The sequence below is a fragment of the Leptopilina heterotoma genome, unplaced genomic scaffold, assembly GCF_015476425.1.
Source record: "Leptopilina heterotoma isolate Lh14 unplaced genomic scaffold, ASM1547642v1 Lhet_108, whole genome shotgun sequence".
NCBI lineage: Eukaryota > Metazoa > Arthropoda > Insecta > Hymenoptera > Figitidae > Leptopilina > Leptopilina heterotoma.
In genome coordinates this window covers 1761153-1783251 of record NW_025110825.1, presented here as the reverse complement: position 1 = coordinate 1783251, position 22099 = coordinate 1761153, and the positions used below count along the sequence as shown (strand labels likewise).

The following is a 22099-nucleotide window of genomic DNA, read 5'->3' as shown; positions in this document are numbered from 1 at the left end:
CCACAACGGAATTCAAAATCAAATATTTTAATATTTGATATATATATATATATATATATATATATATATATATATATATATATATATATATATATATATATATATAGTATTAATAAATATTAAATAATTACTGAATTAAAAATCAAAATTTTTCTTTAATTAACAATTTTAGTCAATATTTAAAATTTTTTAATATTTTAAATATTTAAAAAATTTAATTCAGTAAACACCATTATGAAGTAAATGAAAATTATTTACAGCATTTATTATTAAATTCTTTATAGTAGTTGAAAAATTTACCAACTAAATAGCTAATGTCTGGATTAAAAATAAAAATTTTTTCTTTAATTAATAATTTTAGTAAATATTTAAATTTTTAAAGCACAGTTCTAAATTAAAGTAAAATTATTTATAATTTGTTATTAAATTATATATTTAAAATTAGTTCAAAATTTACAGACTGAATAGCTAAAGTCAAGATCAAAAATAAAAAAATTTATTCTAATATTTAGTTAACAATTTTTAATTTACAATTTACATTCTTAACTTTTTAATCCACTAGACACTATTATGGAATTATAGTTACAGAATAAAATTATAAAGTCCATACAACATAATTTTCAATACCAGAAATATTATAAAACTAGGTTGACAAAAATTAAAAATTCCTTTTTTCTTCACTATAACATTATAAGTTAGAGTAATAGGAGAATATTCTATATTTAATTGGTATAGTTATAATAAATTCAAATATATAAGTGATATTTTTTTCCGCGCGGTCATTATTTTTAATTGAGGACAATATTTCGTTGCGATTAATTTAAATATACATATAGCTATAAAATTAATCTAAAAATTGGAAAATTATTTTAAATAAACGTTTAAAATGATTGCAAAAGCCTGTTTAAATATATTAAAAGTTAATTTGCAATTCTAATGTAGACTAATTTTTGCTTTTTACAGTTTCTAACAACCATGTGTGCTTTCTAATTACTCGTTATTTTCTTTTATAACTTTACTTTCTAATTAATTGGTTCACTGATTAATTTATTATTATTTGTATATACATTTAATAAATCACGTTTCATAAATTTTCTTCGCGGTGATTAAACAAAAAAAGAAAAAAAAAATGTTATAAGTATCAAACACGAGCAAAGTAATTACAATCTATTTGATTGAACAAATCTTGATGTTTTGTCAGGCAATTTTTGTTTTTTTTATTCAAGTACTTAAGTTTTATGCAAATAAATGTTTTTTAAATAAATTTTATTCAAGTAAATGGTATTTAAATAAATTTCATTCAAGTAAATATTATTAAAATAAATTTTATTTAATTTATAATTTAATATTTTTTTTAGTTTGATATTTTTTATTTTTAACTGAGTATTTAAATTCAAATTTTAAAAAATGTTTTTAAAAAGCAAAATTTAGTATTCCAATTGTCAATATGATTATTACCGGGAAAAATTTACAGTATATACTCTTTTTGAATGAAACAATAATTTTGAGAAGAAGAATTTTTTCAGCATTTACACTTGTTTTTTGGGTGAATTTTATTTATTGAACCAATTGGATACGCGATTGTCGGCGCTCGTATTATGCTCGGAATGCAATAATATTTCAGTCTGTTGGAAAACAAGATTCGCGTCAGCTGCGAAAAAGAAATGACCATTTATACTAACTTTGCGGTTTAAAACTAAATGCGATTTTTTCGTTTATTCACGAATATATACATATATATAAAGTTGTGTAAGTTGGGGTTGATTAGTGAGCGCCTTATGTGGAAATATAAAAGTCAGAGGACAACCGATCAGGATGCATATATATCAGCAGTTCTCAACCATAGTCCTTGGGAAAAATATAATTATCACTATATTCACTAAAATTAATTATAGGTTAATTTAATTTTTTTATTTCTTCTATATACATATAGTAAGTTATTGTAAATTTAGTGACTTTTTGGAATTCTAGTAACTTATTGTAACCCCAGTAACTTATTGTAACTCTAGTAACTCTAGTGATTTTTGTCCCTTTAATTAATTTTCAAAAAGTAGCATTCAAATTAAAAAAAGGTAGTAAAAAAGTAGGTATCGAAAAATTAAACTTGACGACCAAAAAAACTCGTTTTAAACACTTGACAAAACTGACATTTAATTTCTGAGAAATTTTTAATATTGATGAAAAGAATTAAATTCTTACGAAGATTTTTAAAAAAAATTTTTTAAATAATTGAAATTTAATTTTAATTTAATTTTATGAAAATAGTACATATTGAAAATCATTGATGTGCGAAAAGTTTGTAAAAATAGTTAAATTTTTCAATGAATTCTATTAAAATTTTTGACAATACATAATTGAATGTCTGTGTGGTATTTTGTAAAATTTTTTTGAAAACAATTGAATTCCTAAAAAGCATTTTATTATTTATGAAAATAATTGAATTCTTGCCAACGATTTTATTAGAATTTTTTCAAATAATTGAATTTTCAAGAAGAAATTTATTATTGTTAAAAAAATTGAATTCTTGTGATGAATATTGTTATTTATGAAAAGAATTGAATTTTGCAAAGAATTTTAATAAAATACCTCAAAATAATTGAATTTTCGGGAATAATTACGTTATTTATCGACATAATTGAGTTCTTTCGAAGAATTATTTATTTAAATAATTGCATTCTTTCGAAGAATTATTTATTTAAATAATTAAATTCTTGTCAAGAATTTTCTTAAAATCTAAAAAAATAATTGAATTATTTCAAAAAAATTTAATCAAAATTTAATTTTAAATAATTGATTTCTTTCGAAAATTTTTATAAAAATATTTGAAAATTTTTTTAATTGAATTTCTGTGAAAAATTCTAATATTTTTGTAAATAATTGAATTCTTCCAAAGAATTTTAAAAAAACATTTTTTTAAATAATTAATTTTTTCGAGGAATTGAAATTAAATTTTTAAGAATAATTACATTTTTTGAGCAATTTCTGTAAAATTTTATTAAATATAATTAAAAACCTGCGATGATTTTTATCATTTATGAAAATAATTGAATAGTTACTAAGAATTTTATTAAAATTTTCAAAAATAATTGAATACCTTCGAAGAATTTTATTATTTATAAAAATAATTGAATTCTTGCGAAAAATTTTATTAAAATGGTTAAAAAGAATTGAACATCTGTGAAAAAATTTGTCATTTTTGAAAATAATTGAATTCTTCTTAAGAATTTTATAAACATTGTTTTAAATAATTAATTTTTTTGAAAAATAATAAATATTATGGAAATTTTATTTTAAATAATTGCATTCTTGTGATGAATATTTTGTTACTTATGGAAATAATTGAATTTTGCAAAGAATTTTATTAAAATGCCTCAAAATAATTTAATTTTCGACAATAATTTTGTTATTTATCGACATAATTGAATTCTTTCGAAGAATTTTATTACAATCTAAAAGAATAATTGAATTATTTCAAAAAAATTTAATTAAAATTGTTTTTAAAATAATTGAATTCTCTCGAACAATTTTATTAAAATATTTGAAAATAATTGAATTCTTGTGAAAAATTCTAATATTTTTGTAAATAATTGGAATTCTTCCAAAGAATTAAAAAAAAATCTTTTAAATAATTGATTTTTTCGATGAATTGAATTTAAATTTTTAAAAATAATTACATTTTCTGAGCAATTCCTGTAAAATTGTATTAAAAATAATTGAAATCCTGCGATGGATTTTTAATTTTTTTGAAAATAATTGAATAGCTGCTAAGAATTTTATTAAAATTTTCCAAAATAATTGAATTCCTGAGAAGAATTTTATTATTTATGAAAATAATTGAATTATTGCGAAACATTTTATTAAAATATTTAAAAAGAATTGGACTTCTATGAAAAATTTTGTTACTTTTGAAAATAATTGAATTCTTCATAAGAATTTTATAAACATTGTTTTAAATAATTAATTTTTTCGAAATATAATAAATATGAAAATTTTATTTTAAATAATTGAATTTTGGTGGAAAAGTTTATTTGTAAAAATAATTGATTTTTCGATTATTTAAAATAATATTAAAAATAATTCCAATTTTTCGATGATTTTTATTATTTATGAAAATAATTGAATTCTTGCTTAGAGTTTTATCAAAACTTTTTTTAAAAAATTGAATTTCCATATGAAAAATGTTATTATTAGTAAAAAATAATTGAATTATTGTGAAAAATTGTATAAAAATTTTGTTAAATAATTGATTGTTTCGAAATTTTTTTGAAAATTCTATTCTAAGTATGAATTGAATTCCTGTGGAAATTTTATTATTTAGCAAAAAGAATTGAATTTTGCAAAGAATTTTATCAATTTTTTTTTAAAATAATTCAATTCTTTTGCGAAATTTTATGAAAATATACTAGATATTGAAAATAATTGAATTTCGAATATTTTTTGAAAATAATTATAGAATAGTTTTAAAGAATTTGATTATAATTTTTGAAAATAATTTTTTTGATTTCTATTATTAGCGAATTTAAAGTATTGGATATTCTCAAAAAAAAACAGAAATAGTAGCTTTTAGTGGCTGAAATCTAAAAATATTATCCGAACAGTAGCATAACGTAAAAAAAGTAGTAAATAGTAGGTTTTAGTAGATGAGTGCAAGGCGAGGTGCAAGGCTTGATAAATGAAAGAAAAAATAGTAGTATAAAAATAATGACTAATAGAAAAAATAATAGTAAAAAAATAATGACTAATAGAAAAAATAATAGTAAAAAAAATGACTAATAGTATAAAAAATATATAAAAACAAAAAAGTAATAAAGACGAATAGGGAATAAAATGAAAAAAAACCACTGGTTTTTTTCAGAGAAAGAGAGAGATTTTTAGATGTCCATAACTTAATAATTTTTTTTCTCCCCCAGAGAGAATATATTCGTACATTTTTATGAATGGCAATTATAAATAAGTAATAAAATTGAGAGCCACTGACTGGCGGCGTCCAGTGACGTTGTTCCTCAGGGAAGTGGATAGGGAAAGGAATCCAGAAGAGACACGAGGGGCGACAAGGCGCGGCAAGTTTTATATTATAATTACGCCTATCGTTGATTCTCCACCGATTCTTATACACACAAGTATATATTCATTCTTTTTTCGGTGTATATATATATATATGAGAATTGACGTCAAGCCACACAGTTTTCTGTTTTCATTTTACCCCCTTTATATTGCGATCATTACAAGTACTTAAGAGCAACTAAAGAGGAAAAATACACATACTTTAAGAGTAGGCGTAAATAAAATAAAATTGCTTTTTAATACCCAACACGGCACACGTTAGTCGTTTCATGTTGTGGAAAAGAAAAAAATTCCTCTTTCCCCAAGATTAATCCTCTATATCCTCGGGTGTAAATCCGTAACTGTAACTGTCAAGCGGAAAATTTGTATATAATACTAAAACACTTTGTAGACATAATTTCTTTGAAATATTTCGATTTTTTGTAGGTAGAATATTTCAAATATTTTCTACTGATATCAAATTGAGACAAAAAAAGTATTAAAATTGTTGCCATGCAACAATTTTGATACGTTTTTTGTCTCAATTTGATATCCGCTAATGTAGGAAAAATAACTGTTCCATTTGATGTTTTTTTAGGTTTCGATCCTAGCATTTTCTCAAGTAGCAAAATTCGCCTGATGGGTGATAAAAATAATCAAAAATTCCTGTCAAAATATTGGAGGAAGATACAAAAAGTAGTTGATATGCGAAAAAAAATAAAAAGATGGAAATATTGCGCGCCATGAAAGTGGATTTCAACCAGTAGAATTTAAGAGCTCAGCGGGAGGGAGCCGTAATAATAGGCTTCTGATGTTGGTGAGGGGGAAATAATGACAGCTTGTTCCGTACAATCAAATCAATGGAGCATTTCAAAATGGTGTCTATCGTAAAAATGGCCGTACTCGATTTTTTAAAAATTGTTTTCTGTAAAAAAAATTGCGAACAATATCTCATTAAAATTAGAACATTATCATTATGCTCTTTATTACAAACATCAATCAGAATTTAATTAAAATCCAATTTTAAAACAAGTAAGAAACAATAGAACATTATCATTGCTCTTTATTACAAACATCAATCAGAATTTAACTAAAATTCAATTTTAGAACAAGTGGGAAACATTATTCCTAACTGTAATTTACAATCATCAACTAAAACTGAACTAATTTTATAACAAGTATTATTAGGAAACATTCTTGATTGTATAGTTGCAAACATCGCAACTATTAGAACCGAACTAGAAGCTAATTTTAGAACAAGTGTTATTATGCTCATAACAATCGATCTTAATTGTATGATGCTGTAAACATTATCTAAAAATCCGGATTACAACGGAATTTTAAGTAAGATAAATAATGCTGTTCCTAATTATTTACAAACATAATTAAAAACTGAACTATTAATCTAATTTTAGAACAAGTAGCATTGTTCTTGTAACAAACCTCATCCGGAAGGGGGTTACAAAAGAATTTTAAATCATTTGAAGAAAACTAATCAGCCAAACAATATTTTTCTCAACTGCAGTTAAAATCAGGTAACCAACATTGCGAGCAACATTGTTCTTAATTCTTAATTTTAGTTATAATGTTTTTTAACTGATTTTAAAAATTCGGTTGCACCTCAATTATTTGGATGACATTTGTGATTAATAGTAGTTCTAAAATTAAAATTTAGTTTTCATTATGTTAAAAAGGGGAGTTATTATTAAATCAGTTGAACAAAACTATTTCTTACAATCATTCAAACAATATTAATTTCTTCTTAAGCAGTTAAAATCAGTTATAAACAACATTCTTGATATCATTAGAAAAATTAGGATAATACAGAAAACAGAATAAACAGACTAAACAGAAACGAATCTAACGCAGATGTTATAAAAGGAAAAAGCAACATTTACACTTAATTTATTAAATTAAATTACGACTTTTATTAAATTGTGAGCAACGTTATTGAAAAAGATGTACAACCGATCAGCAACTTTTAAATATTAAGAAATAAATCCTTCTCTAAATAGAAAAAACCCTAAAAACGAAAATCTATAAGAAAACACCTTAGAAAATCCTAAATAAAACTGAATAAAACTAAATAGAAAAACTTTTAAAAAAAGAAACCTAAATAGAAAAAAAAGACTCAGCGATTCAAATAAACAATCCTCGTCTAGTCTAAAATTAATCTCGAAAAAAAGTCCAGCCACTCAAGTAATGACGTCATTATGTAGTGTCATAAATACCCCTAAAAGATTGTTCATCTACTACTACTATTACTTAAAGAACTCAACTAAACCATTTAGAGAAATTCTTCCAAACTACTGAATGAAAATTCTTTCAAAATTAGATAAAAATCTCCTTCTTTTCTCTCTCTCTCTCTCTCTTTCTTTCTTTCTTTTTTTTAAATATAATAAAAGTGAATATACATGTTGACATATACTAATTTCAGCATTATATACACACACACATATAATTATAGCGTCATACTCGAAACATTTGATTTGGACCTGTATCAAAAAGAGAATAAAATTCTAAATTCGATTTCGATCTTTCATCAAGTTATTTTGGAAGTGACGAAAGTGCCGACTTTGGTTATTAGCACCCGACATGGTCTGCGAGATAGATGTTTGAGATTTTTCGCGAAGATAAGACCTCTCGAAAGGTAGACAGTTCTCGAACCATTCGTATATATATACATATATATTTCGTACCTGAAAACCAAGACACGTTTCAGTCCGACCGGTAGGCAGGCAGATGCCGATGACTTTAACGTTATTGGAAAGTCATGTTCCTCCACTAAAACCGGAAGTCCACGGAATCTGCTCCTCTTTTTATATATCACAAATAGATTCTTTATAGACTCTCCATTTACTCATAAGTTTATGCCATTAAATATACAATCACAAAAAGTAATAATAATAATAAGAAAAAAATCATGCATAAATAAAAGATGTTTAAATTCATTTGTTTGGCCCATCATTGGGCCAAAACAAATGAATTTAAACATCTTTTATTTATGTAATATGTGGCTTCCAAAAATTTTGAGTTAATCATTTGTTTGGTCATTGGGCCAAACAAATGAATTTAAACATCTTTTATTTACGTATAATTTGTGACTTCCAAAAATATTAAATTAATCATTTTTTTGTCCCATCATTAGACCAAACAAATTAATTTAAACAACTTTTATTTATATAATTTATGGCTTCAAAAAATATTAAATAAATCATTTGTTTGGCCCATCATTAAGCCAAACAAATGAATTTAAACAACTTTTATTTATGTAATTTGTAGAGGTGTGCAAAAAACTCGAATAGCATGGTCGAGCTCGAGCCGGGCTCGAGTTTTAGTTACTCAAAAATATTTGATTGCTCGCAAAATTCAAGTGCTCAAAATTATTTTAGGTTTAATACTGCACGTGTCGGATGGAATTTGGTTCAAGTTCGGATTGATTATGCTCAGCTCTGCTAGAAAAACGAAAAGCTTGAAAATACTCGATCGAGCTTTTTGCACAACTCTAGTAATTTGTGGCTTCCAAAAATATTAAATTAATAATAATAAAAAAATAACAATTTAATAGTAAAAATATTAACGAGTAGAAGATAATAATGATAAGAAGCAAAATAATAGGACAGCCTAATTATTAAATAATCTTATTATTATTATTATTTGTTCTAATTACCAGTTTCGATTTTTTAATTTAATATTATTGTATAGTTTAATTATTTATTTATTTATTATTTGTTAATAAATATTAATAAATTAATAAAATATTGACTATTTATCGCACAGTATTGTTATTACATACCATATCTATCGATTATAATATTTGCATTGTGGAAAGTAAATAAATAAACACTGAAAAGAGGGAAATCGTAAAAATACACTAACGAGGGGCAAAGTGATGATCGATGAATAAATTAGGGTAATATATAAAAGGGAGGAGTTGAATAACCTGCTTATAAAAAAATTCCTCAAGTCCATATCTAAACATATTTTATAGCGGAATATTTTATTGCTTTATTTTTATAGAAATTTCTTTTTTTTCGCTCATTTTTCTTTTAACGCACATCCAAATGGTTGTTTCGTTTCGAAATCTTTTATGATTTCTGTAAATCAATATCCTACCCGCAAAACATGCCGATTTTTGCCAATTTTATGCAAAAAAAAACAGAAATAATTCTTTTATTTTTTATTCTTTCATCAATTTTTAAATTTTTTTTTATTCATTCATCAATTTTTTTAATGTTTTAATTTTATATTCCTTTGTTATTAACATATTAAAAATTAGCAAAAATTCAAAAAACCGAATTTCTTAAAATTCAACATTTTTCCTTCTTTTTTAGGGCATTTAGCTTCATTATTTTTGTGCTTTTGGAAAATACTTTACTTATTTAATAGTCTCGACTCTTTGGTAAAAAATCTAAAATTATCAAAAATTCGAAAAAATTCAAAAATCCATTTTTCTTAAAATTCAACATTTTTTCCTCTCTTTTATGGGATTTAGCTTCATTATTTTTGTGCTCTTCAAAAATACTTTACTTATTTAATAGTCTCGACTCTTTGGTAAAAAATCTAAAATTATCGAAAATTATCAAAAATTCAAAAAACCGAATTTCTTAAAATTCAAAATTTTTCCTTATCTTTTATGGCATTTAGCTTTATTATTTTTGTGCTCTTGAAAAATACTTTACTTTTTTAATAGTCTCAACCCTTTGGTAAAAAATCTAAAATTTTGGAAAATTAGCAAAAATTCAAAAAAACGAATTTCTTAAAATTCAACATTTTTCCTTCTTTTTTATGGCATTTAGCTGAGTTTTATTAGCTAAAGAAAATAATTGAATTTTAACAACGAATTTTATTAAAATTTTGAGAAATAATTGAATTCATCATAAGAATTTTATTATGTATAAAAATAAAAATATTTGAATTTTTGCGAAGAAATTTTTTAAATTTTTTGAAAATAAATGAAATAATTGAATTATTATGAAGAATGTCATTAAAATTTTTGAAAATAATTAAATTCCTTCAAGAAATTGAATTAAAAATATATTGAAAAGTAATTGAATATCGGAAAAGTATTTTATTATTTATAAAGATAATTGAAATTTCCACAAGGATTTTTTAAATATTTTTGGACATAAAATTGAATTTCTGCGAAGAATTTTATTACTTTTGAAAATAATTGAATTTCTGCAATTATTTGTAACTTCTCCAAAAATCAACTTTTTTACTATGTTTTTAACTAAATTTCTCTTATTTACTTCTTGGATTAGTAATTCTGCAAAATTATAAATATAAAAATTATAAAACTATAATTTTAATTATAATTATTCATTAAAAAATAATTAAACAAACAATTTAAATTTAGTTTTGAATTTAGTTGAAATTAATTAAATTTAGTAATTGTGAGATTCAATTAAACTTCAGTGCAAAAACTCTTTTTGCTTCTGTAGAAAATTTTTCTTTCCCGATTAAAAAAAAAATCACACAGTGATATATTTCCCTATTATGAGAATCAATAAAATCTATGTAAACTGATAGTGGTCTGTTAGTTATATATTATATAAATGTATATAGATATATATTTAAAAGAAAATATATAGAAACTGCATGCAAAGTTCACGCGCTATTAGAAGTATGACGTAAGCCATATAAGCATTTATATGACTTGTTGAAATCTCCTCTGATAATGGTGCACCTACCTGCAGTTTTGTAGAATGTACATATAAAGATTGTTCTTATCTGCCTGTACTACTTGTTGAATGAGAATACATCGTGCGCTTACCTGTAAGACAAAGAGAAAAAAAATATTTTATTTTGAAATACTTGCAAAGAATTAATCAAGAAATGACAATTTTATTATAATTATATATTTCTGAATTGAAATTAACTTATAATCTATAATAAACTATCGCAAGTGTTGAAATCAATTTGAATTTCGCGCCAGATAATATCACACTTCTTTCTACCCCCTCCCTTTTTTCACTCCTACTTATTTATACTCTTTCGACTACAATCTCGTTTATGGGAAAAACTCTTTCTGTCCATCTGTTGAGCAACGACGAAAGGACATTGACGCGAAATTTCAAATTTACTTGATTTAAATTTTCATTTCGCTCCAATTATTTAATATTTATGATAATTTTTTTTTAATATTTAATATCTATGATAAATTATTATTTAAACATTAATAATGAGAGTTTTCACAAAAAGGAAAGTTTTCTTAAAAAAAAAAATTGAATCGAACCAATCAAAAATTACAAAACTATAATTAAACCAATTTTTAAAAATTGAGTAATTATTATTATTTTTATTATTATAATTATTATTACTTATTATCATTATTATTACCTAATATTATTTTTGTTATTTAAAAAAATTTTTTCGTGAATCAAACAATATGTGCATTTTTCCTTAAAATATTATCCGACAAATTATGAATAATTTCATGTTGATATCGAATTGCACATGCACTTTAAAATAAAACGTCAAATATAGCATTACACATTGCAGTAATTCGAATTGATGTTTTAATTACCGCAATAAGCCAAGGTATAAGTTCAGTTATCTTATGTGGGATAAAACATTACACTAGACTTTATACTATAGTTGTGTTGCATCCTCACAGCATAAAATTAAATATATGTTAACATAAAATTTTAGAAGTGTAGAAAATTACAATCTGCACTGGAGAAAAGGGAATGAAATAGACGTTAAGGAGTAAATTTAACTCGGAGTAAAAAAAAATGAGAGAGAGAAGGAAAAAAATAACAGGGCTTAGCAGATCAGGTTTGCAGTTCTACTCTTAGTGTATATATATATATGTATACATAAATGCAAATAGATGTATAAATGTATAGAGACGGATCGGTAATTGTATTGTATATAAATGCTTATACAAATATAGCACTTTACTATATTCTTTAAATTTTATTTAATAGAATTTTTACTAATTCAATCATAGTTTTCACACTGTAAACTTAAAAGTATCAAATTACAAGGAATTGATACCAAAAAGTGGCACAAATCATAATTTGATTCAGGTATTTTTTGCAAAATTACTAATCCAAGAAGTAAATGAGAAAAATTTAGTTAAAATCACAAAAAAAATTGAATTTTGGAGAAGTAACAAATAATTGCAGAAATTCAATTATTTTCAAAAGTAATAAAATTCGTCGCAGAACTTCAATTTTAGGTTCAAAAATTTAAAAACATTCTCGTCCAAATTTTAAATATTTTCCTATAAACAATAAAATTCTTCTCCAAAATTCAATTATTTTCCAAAATTTTCTTTAATTCAATAATTTTCAATATCTACGATTATAATAAAATTTTACAAAAGAATTCAATTATTTAATAGAAATTTTTGATAAAATTCTACGCCAATATTTAATTATTTTCATAAATATTTAAAGTTTTACCGAAATTCAATTATTTACAAATTTTTTCATAAAATTCTTGTTAATAATTCAATTATTTTTTTGTAAATAATAAAATTGTTCTCAGGAATTAAATTATTATTTATAACTAATAAAACTTCAGAATTTAAATTATTTTTAATACAATTTTAATCGAATTTCTAGAAAAATGCAATTATACTGAAAAATTTTATTAAATTTCGTTGAAATAATTCAATTATTTCAAAAAATTTGGATACCATTTATTTATCAAACTTAAGTAATTATTTTCAAAAAGTTTAATAAATTTCTTTGCAAAAATTCAAATATTTTTATAAATAATAAAACTCTTTTGATGAATTCAATTATTTCTAAAAAATTTTAATAAAATTCTTTGCAAAAATTCAATATTTTCATAATTAATAAAACAATTATTTAAAGAAAACATTTAATTAAATTTGTTGCAAGAATTCAATTATTTACAAATTAATAAAATTCTTCGAAAAAATTCAATTATTTTCAATAAAATTTCTTCAATTCAATAATTTTCAATATCTACGATTTTAATAAAATTTTCCAAAATAATTCAATTATTTAAAAAAGTTTTCATAAAATTCTACGCAAATTCAATTGTTTACAAATTTTTTTTATAAATTTCTTCGCAATAATTCAATTATTTTTAAAAATAATAAAATTCTTTTAAGAAATTCAATTATTTTGATAAATAATAAATCTCATTGCAGAACTACAATTTTAATCGAACTCCTCGAAAAATGTAATTATTTATAAAAATTTTATTCAATTTCATCGAAATAATTCAAGTATTGTTTAGAAAAATTTGGATACAATTTATTTATCAGATTTTAATAATTATTTACAAAATATTTTTAATTCAATTTCTTGAAAGAATTTATTTTCAAAAATTTTAATGAAATTCTTCGTAACAATTCAATTATTTTCAAAAAGTTTAATAAATTTCTTTGCAAAAATTCAAATATTTTTATAAATATTAAAATTCTTCTGATGAATTAAATTATTTCTAAGAATTTTAATAAAATTTGTTGCAAAAATTCAATTATTTTTATAGCTAATAAAACTCATCGTAGGATTTTAATTATTTTTTAATACAATTTTTAATAAATTCCTTGCAAATATGCAATTATTCTTGAAAATTTTATTAAAATTCGTCAAAAGAATTCAATTATTTAAAAAAATTTTGATATGTTTACTGGAATTTAGTAATTATTTTCAATTCATTTTTAATTAAATTTCTAGAAAAAAATTTTATTATTTTCAAAAATTTTAATAAAATTCTTCGTAACAGTTTAATTATTTTCAAAAATTTTTAATCAAATTCTTCTTAGAAATTTAATTAATTCAAAAAATTTGTTGAAATTCATTTATTTTCAATGTCTATCATTTTAATATAATTTCCGAAAAAAATTCAATAATTTAAAGAGAAATTTTAGTTAAATTCGTCGCTAGAATTTAATTATTTAAAAAGTAATAATAAAATTCTTCGGAAAAATTCAATTCCTATTTTTCATAAAATTTAAGTAACTTTTTTTGATGGAATTTACTTTTAAAATGTTTGACAAAATTTGTTGATAGAATTCACTTATTTTGAAAAATATGACAAACTATATTCAGAAGAATTCAATTATTTTGAGTGCAATTTTAATTCAATTCCTCATACGAACATAAATTTTTATTCGAAACAATTGATTTTGTATTTTTACAAATTTTATTTCTTTTATTATTTTTATCTACTATTTTTATGTAAATAATGAAATTTTTACAGGAATTTAATTATTATATAAGTAATTTAATTTCAATTATTATTTTTAATATAATTTTATATGAATTCTGCGAGAAATGTGATTATTCATGAAAATTTTATTAAATTTTCTTCGAAATAATTCAATATTTATTCCACTATTCAATAATTTTTTTTTGTATTTAAACAATTTCTTGTAGAAGTTTCTGGTAAGAATTGATTTAAAATTGAAGTTCTGTTAAACCTTTTTATATAATAATTGAATATTTGAAGCATTATGGTGTGAATTTTTAGAAATAATCAAATTTCAAAGGATTTACATTTTACTTGATTCAAATAAATTTTATTTGAACCATTAATTTCGGTATTTGAAGCAAATACTATTTAGTTTACCTAATATTTATTTGATACAATTGAATATTTACTTGATATAAATAAATAACTGTCTGATGCAATTGAATATTTAATTGATACAAATAAATATCTGTATGCACCCAGAAAAAAAATTTCTTTAAATCAAAAAAATCGTTTTTTTAAACTCTCTCTCTCTCTCTCTCTTTGAATCAAAGATAGAATTTGTTTCAGTTAAAAAAAGTTTTCTTTACTTTTACGAAAAACAATTTTCGAGGTTTTTTGAAACAAAGAAATTTTGTCTTTGAATGATATTTTTGATCCAAAGAAAAATTTCTTTAAGACAAATAAAAGGGCGAGAATATTCCAAGAAATTATTTCTTTGATTTATTAATTTCTTTGACTTAAAAAAAGATTTATTAAATCCAAAGAAATATTTCTTTGGACTTAAAAAAAGATTTATTAAATCCAAAGAAATATTTCTTTGAGTCAACAAAAAACAATTAAAAAAATAATTTCTGTAAATCAAAGAAACTTTTTTTTGAGACTCTATAGCAATGCACAAATTTCTTTGATTCAAGGAAACTTTCTTTGAAAAAAAGAAGCTTTTTTTCTAGGTGTGATACAAATAAATATATGTATGATACAAATAAATATATGTATGATACAAATAAATATCTGTATGATAAAAAAATAAATATCTATGTATGATACAGATAAATATTCGTATGATTTTCTTGATACAAATAAATATCTATATTTGATACAATTAAATATTTACTGGATATAAATAAATATTTATTTGATACCAGACAAATAGTTATTTATTTGAATCAAATAAATTTCTTTTCATTGTGGGGTAAATACACGTTATATATGTATTCATATAAATGTGAATCTAAATAAAAAAAATAAATAATACACAAATGTATATAAAGATGCATAAATGTATAAAGCACACACGAATGCATTAGCAAATAAACACTCGGGAATAGCAATAAAAAAAAGACGAATATATAGAATAGAAATAAGTGTACAAAGCACATTCCAGCATCCGATGACTGGATAGATTTTTCAAAACTTCATCTTCCTGCTCTTTCAATCTTTCTCTCTTTCTTTCTTTCTTTCTTTCTCTATTTCTCTTATTTTCTCTATTTCTTTTTCTCTCCTCGTGAGAATGTTCATGATCCCGATCGAGAGCGTTGTAAAGTAGGCGGAAAGTAGGCAAACCGGGTGTCGCAGAGATCCCGGTACTCCAAAGCACAACTACGCGCATATATAAGTACATAAAGTGCTCTGTTTGTGAAGGAGAACTGTCCAACGAAATAAATATACTGGTATACACGCTTATTATTTATTAAATCTACACACACACACCTTTTATATTGTCCTTATACATAATGTCAGCGTGTGTATAGAGTAAAAAATTAATTCGAAAACAAAATTATATTATTGGTATTCTTTTCTCTAGGAGAATATATAAATATACTGTCACCAGTGTAGTATACAGTCTCTTATTAAGTGTGAATATTCAGGAAGCAATAACAACACCTATAGTTTCTTTCAATTATGTTCTTGAAATTATTACCCGAATATTCCAACACTCTGGTTTCATATAAAATCTTGTTGTATTAACTGTATGAACAACTTTATTAGTTTGGTCACGGGTAATAAAAAAGTAATTAACAGAAATGAGAAAATTAATTAATTTCAGTTTTTTTTTAATAATTATATAGTCTTTTGTAATTCAGGGTCTGTAACATTTTTTCTTGGTCCAATTTTTAATAGTATTGTTCCTTAGTTTTTTTTTTAAATTTTGGTATCTTTGTAGCTGATCTGAGACATTTTTTGTTGGTCCTTATTTTAAATATAGTTTGCAGGCTTTGTACTTGATAATTAATTTTAAAAAAGCGTTAGCAAAAAGTATCTTTAAGGGCATTTGAACAATTATGACGTCGTAGATTTTTCATTTTTCCTTTTACAAACTGTGACGTCATAATGGTTCAAATATCCTTAAAACTACAAAAAAAATAGTAAAAAAGTAGCTATCGAAAAATTAAATTTGATAACTCGATTTTTTCATACTTTCTATAAATTAAATTACATTTAAAAACATAATATTTTTTAAAATAAATATTAACACACCTCTTTTTTCCCCAAAGGAATTAAAATATTTTAAATGATTTCAATATAAAGCGTTTTTTGATATTAAAAATTAAAAACTATTTCCAAAAATTACAACTATGTAATTCTTCAATAATTCAATCACTTTTTTTGTTGAAATTTTTAAATAAATTTATTCAAAACTTTAATCATTTCATTTCAAAATAAAAATTATAACATTATTTCAGTTTCAGAAAAATTAAAATTTTCCCAAATTTCAATTTAAAAATCTTTTGAGATTTAATATTGTTTCTAAAAATCCACACTATAATGCTTCTAATATTCAATTATTATCTAAAATTTTAACTGCAATTCAATTCTACAAGAATTCAATTACTTAAATACAAAAATAAAGAATTTATCGAACAATCGAATATTTCCTAAAATTGAATTTTTATCAAGAAGTTTACCAACATTTTTTTTAAATAATTGAATTATTTCAAAGAATTTAAAAAAAGTTTTCAAAAATAATTACATTTTCAGAAGAATTTATTTAAAACAGTATTAAAAATAATGGAAATTAAATTAATTAAATAATTCAATTTCTGTGAAAATTTCATTATTTATCAAAATAGATAAAAATACTTCCTCTATGAGAAAGCAATAATTAAAAAAAAAAAAAAAATTCCATTGTTTTGAAGAAAAATTAAGTTCGAACGAGGAAATTAATTAAAAATGTACAGAAAATAAATTGAATTTTTCTACAAAGTTTATCACAATTTTTAAATATAAGTGAATTCTATCAACAAGTTTTGTTAAACATTTTAAAAATAATTGAATTCTTTTAAAGAATTTTAATAAAATATTTAAGTAAAATTTGTATTTTTCAAGGAATGTATTTAAAATTGTATTAAAAACAATTGAAATTCTGCGACAAGTTTGATTAGTTATGAAAATAATTGATTTTATGTAACGAATTTTATTACATAATTTTGAAAAATATTTGAATTCGTTATAAGAATTTTATTATTTATAAAAATATTTGAATTTTTGCAAAGAAATTTGTTACTTAAACTTTTTGAAAATAATTGAATTGTTACAAAGAATTTCATTGAAATTTTTGAAAATAAATTCTTTCAAGAAATTGAATTAAAAATGTATTGAAAATAATTATTAAAGTCTGATAAATAAATTGTACCAACATTTTTTTAAATAATAATTGAATTCTTACGAAGAATTTTAATAAAATTTTTAAGAATAATTGCATATTTGGAGGAATTGATTTAAAATTGTATTAAAAAAATTGAAGTTTTGCAATGAGTTTTATTATTCATGAAAGTAATTGAATTTTTTAAAACAATATTATTTTCTATGAAAATAATTAAATCCCTGTAAAAAATTGTATTATTTATGAAAATAATTCAATTCTTTCAAAAAATTTAATTAAAAATATGTTGGAAATAATTATTAAATTCTAATAAACAAATTGTTTTCAAATTTTTTAAAATAATTGAATTTTCCCAAAGAATTTTAATAAAATTTTTAAGAATAATTGCATTTTTCCAGGAATTTATTGAAATTATTTTTAAATAATTGAATGAATAATTGAATTCCTAAGAAGAATTTTATTAATTTATAAAAATAATTGAATTATTGACGAGAACTTTAATAATTTTTTAAAAATAATTTAATTTTTGGGGAGTATTTTATAAAAATCTTTTTCATTGATTATTTTCGAAAAGTTTGATGAAAATTTTGTTTCAAATAATTGAATTCATACTGAAAATGTTAAAATTTATGAAAATATTTTAACGTTTGCAAAGAATTTTATAAAAATGGTTTTTAAATAATTGAATTTTTTTGGGAAAGTGTTTTTATTAAAATAGTAGATATTAAAAATAATTAAAAATTTTGAAAATATTTTTAAAATAATTGAATCGTTTGAAAGAATTTTATTAAAATTTGTTGAATTGTGTCTAAGAATTTTATTTAAATTTTTGAGAACAATTTTTTTTTATTTATGAGTTTTTTTAGTTTCTTAAAAATTTTTATATCAGTTTTCTATCTAATCTGCAACATTTTTTGTTGGTCCTTATTTTTAATAATTTAGTTTTTACATTAACTCCCCAATGGGTGCGACTTTTATAGACCCCCCGGGGGAGTTAAAATTTAACTCCCTTTTTTTACAGTGTAACTTTTTTTTTAGTTTCTTTTTTTTCTCTAGTAATTTATTAGTATATCAATTCTATAACTGATCTTTAACATTTTTTGTTGGTTCGATTAAAATATATGACGAAGAATACAATAATAAATAACTATATATAATTATTAATCGAAACGTTTTAATTATAATATTAGAAAGCATTCCAATTATCACTGCAATGAATATTTTTGTTGCATAAAAGAAAAATAAATATTTTCTCAAATTTAAAATCCCTTTTTTCCTATTACTGTACAACACAGGATTAAATTTGCAACACTATCGCAGTGTTATTCTAAAAATATTTTTACAAGTCGTTTAACTGATAAAAATTGTGACGCTGCATATATAATATAACTTACCCGCATGTATACAGTATAAACCCCCTTTTAATAGGTAAAAACTATTAGCGCTCAAAGATGAGGAATAGAAAGAAATCACTTTGAATAAAAAAAAATCAAATGCTATTTATATATTATATATCAAATTCTTTATATATAAATAGTTTTCAGAAAGTAAAAAAAGCTCATTTGCATTTTTCATAAATATAATATGACAGAGTGTCTAGACTTGATTCTTCACATGTCTAAAGGAAACACCCTCCTCTCTCTCTCTCTCATGTCAAATTACTTTAATTGCTGACTTGTAGTTGCACGTTAATAATTGTAAATTAATTTAGACGTCACTATCCCATATGATTTATACAGTAATTATCACACCTAATTATTCTCACTCCACTGACTTATCTCCATCCGCCTTGCATTTTATGTATATATGTTTATTTTCAACTCTGTAAATAACGACGCGCGGGAATAAAAAAGAGATCCGAGGCGAAATGTGCGATACACAAAATTATAATCTATCATTGAAATATAAGAAATTCAGGTGAGCTACTATTATATAAAAAAATAAAATATATATATATATACATATATAGATATAAATATAAAAATCAACTCCCAAGGATTCTCGTAGGTGCCATTTTGATAAAGATTCGATAAAAAGACCTTTTCATTTCGACATTTCCCCTCTTCTCTCCTCTCAACTCGCGATATACTTAGTCTAGAGAAAAAAAAATTGTCAATAAAATTTATTTCACTTAGTTCATATTTATTTTTAAAATAATGAAAAACTGCGGGGAAATTAGCATACATAACCCTGAATATGGTCTCTTAAAAATTTTTCCCTGAGTGCAAATATTGAAAATATATTCAAATGCAAAAATAATTTAATATGCAAGAATTAACAACAAAATAAATTTTCTAGAAAAAAATAAAAATTTAATCGCAAAGAAATTTGTGCATAATTATATAGGGTCCAGATTTCCGTTACAACAAAATTCCCGGCTTTGTTCTAATTTTTCCCGGTTTTTTTTTCTCATCAAATTTAAATTTATTTGATTTCGAGAATATAAATAAATCTACAAAATGGCTACCAAAATTTTTATTAGAGTTTTTATGAATAATTAAATTCTTTTGACAAATTTTTTTAAAATTTTTGAAAATAATGTTTTTTTTCAATAATTTGAATTAAAAATTTGGAAAATAATTGAATTAAAGAAAGAATTTTTCAATTTTTAAAAATAATCTTGTCTGTTCATAATTATAATTGAAAATTTGATTAATTCACTTTTATTAAAATGTATTGATATACTAATTGAATTTCTGCAAAGAATTTTACTATTTATGGAAATAATTGAATTCTTGAGAAGAATTTTTTTTACAATTTTTAGAAATAATTGAATTCTTTTGACGAATTTTAATATAAATTTTTAGAATAATTCCATTTTTCGAGGAATTTCACTATTTACAAAAGTAATTGAATCCTTTCAAATAATGTTATTACATATTTATGAAAATAATTAAATGTTTGCGTAGAATTTTATTAAAATTTTTGAAAATAATTAAATTGTCGAGAACAGTTTAATTATTTATAAAGATAATTGAAATTTTGAGAAGAATTTGAAAAAAATTTTTGAAACATAATTGAATTTCTGCGAAGAATTTTATTACTTTTAAAAATAATTTAATTGTTTTTTAGAATTTGATAGAAGTTTATAAAAATAATTTAATTCTTGTGAAGAATATTTTTTAAATATGGGCATATCTCTAGAACCTTTAACTTTTCAATGAGAAAAAATTTGTTAATTTTTTATTGAGCACAGTATTGAAACTCTGTCTACATAAACTTTAAGAAATAAGCTTTCAAAATATCCAAGTGGACAGATAAAATGATTCGTCTTCAAAAAGTTATAAACTATTTAAAATTGCGAATTATTTTTAACGTGCAACAAAAAAATATTTAACAGGTGTTTGTTTTTTAGAATCGAAAACAGTTGAAAGTAATTAACTGAGGGGTTATAATTTATAATATAATAATTATATTATTATATAATATATTACTTTTGTATTTATTATATTATTACTAGTCATTAACATTACTTTTCTTTTATTTTTTGTTTGAATTACTAAAAAATTAAAATGGTTTTTATTTTTAAAATAGATTTTAATTAAACTGAATTGTAAAAATATGAAATTATAATGTATAAAGTTTACCTTGCAATTTCCAGATACATTTTATTTAAATTTAACACTCATAAACTTTCCAATTTCTATTCATTTTTTTCTATTTTTCTTTTTTCTTATATATCTTATTTTTTTCGATCATTTATTCTGTCTAAAAAATCAAAATATAAACATTGAAACTTAACCTTCAGTTTTATTTATTAACAGTTTCTATAAAAAAGTGAGAATCGACAACTTCATACTTAACAATTTCTTTTCTAAAAACTTTTGGTTGATTACGGTCGACCGTAATTGACAAATATTTTTACATTATCTTTGCAATAAAGTATTTTTTCTTGAAGCACATTCACTGGATGTTAAATGGCACATGCGAAAATATTTACAAGTACTTTTAAAATACTTTTATTTGATTTTCGTGGAGTATCACTCGAATTACGGTCGTTTTCAAATTTTGTACGCGCGTGTTTTCTGTTATTTAAATTACAACAGTTTTTTGAAGACACGAGGCACATCAATTTACTATGTCTCAAAATAATTCTAATAATTTGAACTTTTATTTCCCGTAAGTCATTTTGATGTGCCATTTGTCTTATTAATGAAAAATGATAAATATCTCGATTACGATCAAAAAGGTTAAAAGTGAGGGACAACGTTTGAAAGCTTATAACTTTTTTCAAAATTAACAAATTTTTAATTTTCATACGGAAAAGTG

General features: G+C 22.1%; 1 protein-coding gene across 4 annotated transcripts in view; it reads left to right on the top strand.

Annotated features, from left to right (window-relative positions):
* The window catches only part of LOC122503215 (GATA-binding factor A-like), a 100464-nt gene that overhangs the window by 54213 nt on the left and 24152 nt on the right, over nucleotides 1-22099 (top strand). The gene's annotated exons all lie outside the window — the stretch shown is intronic.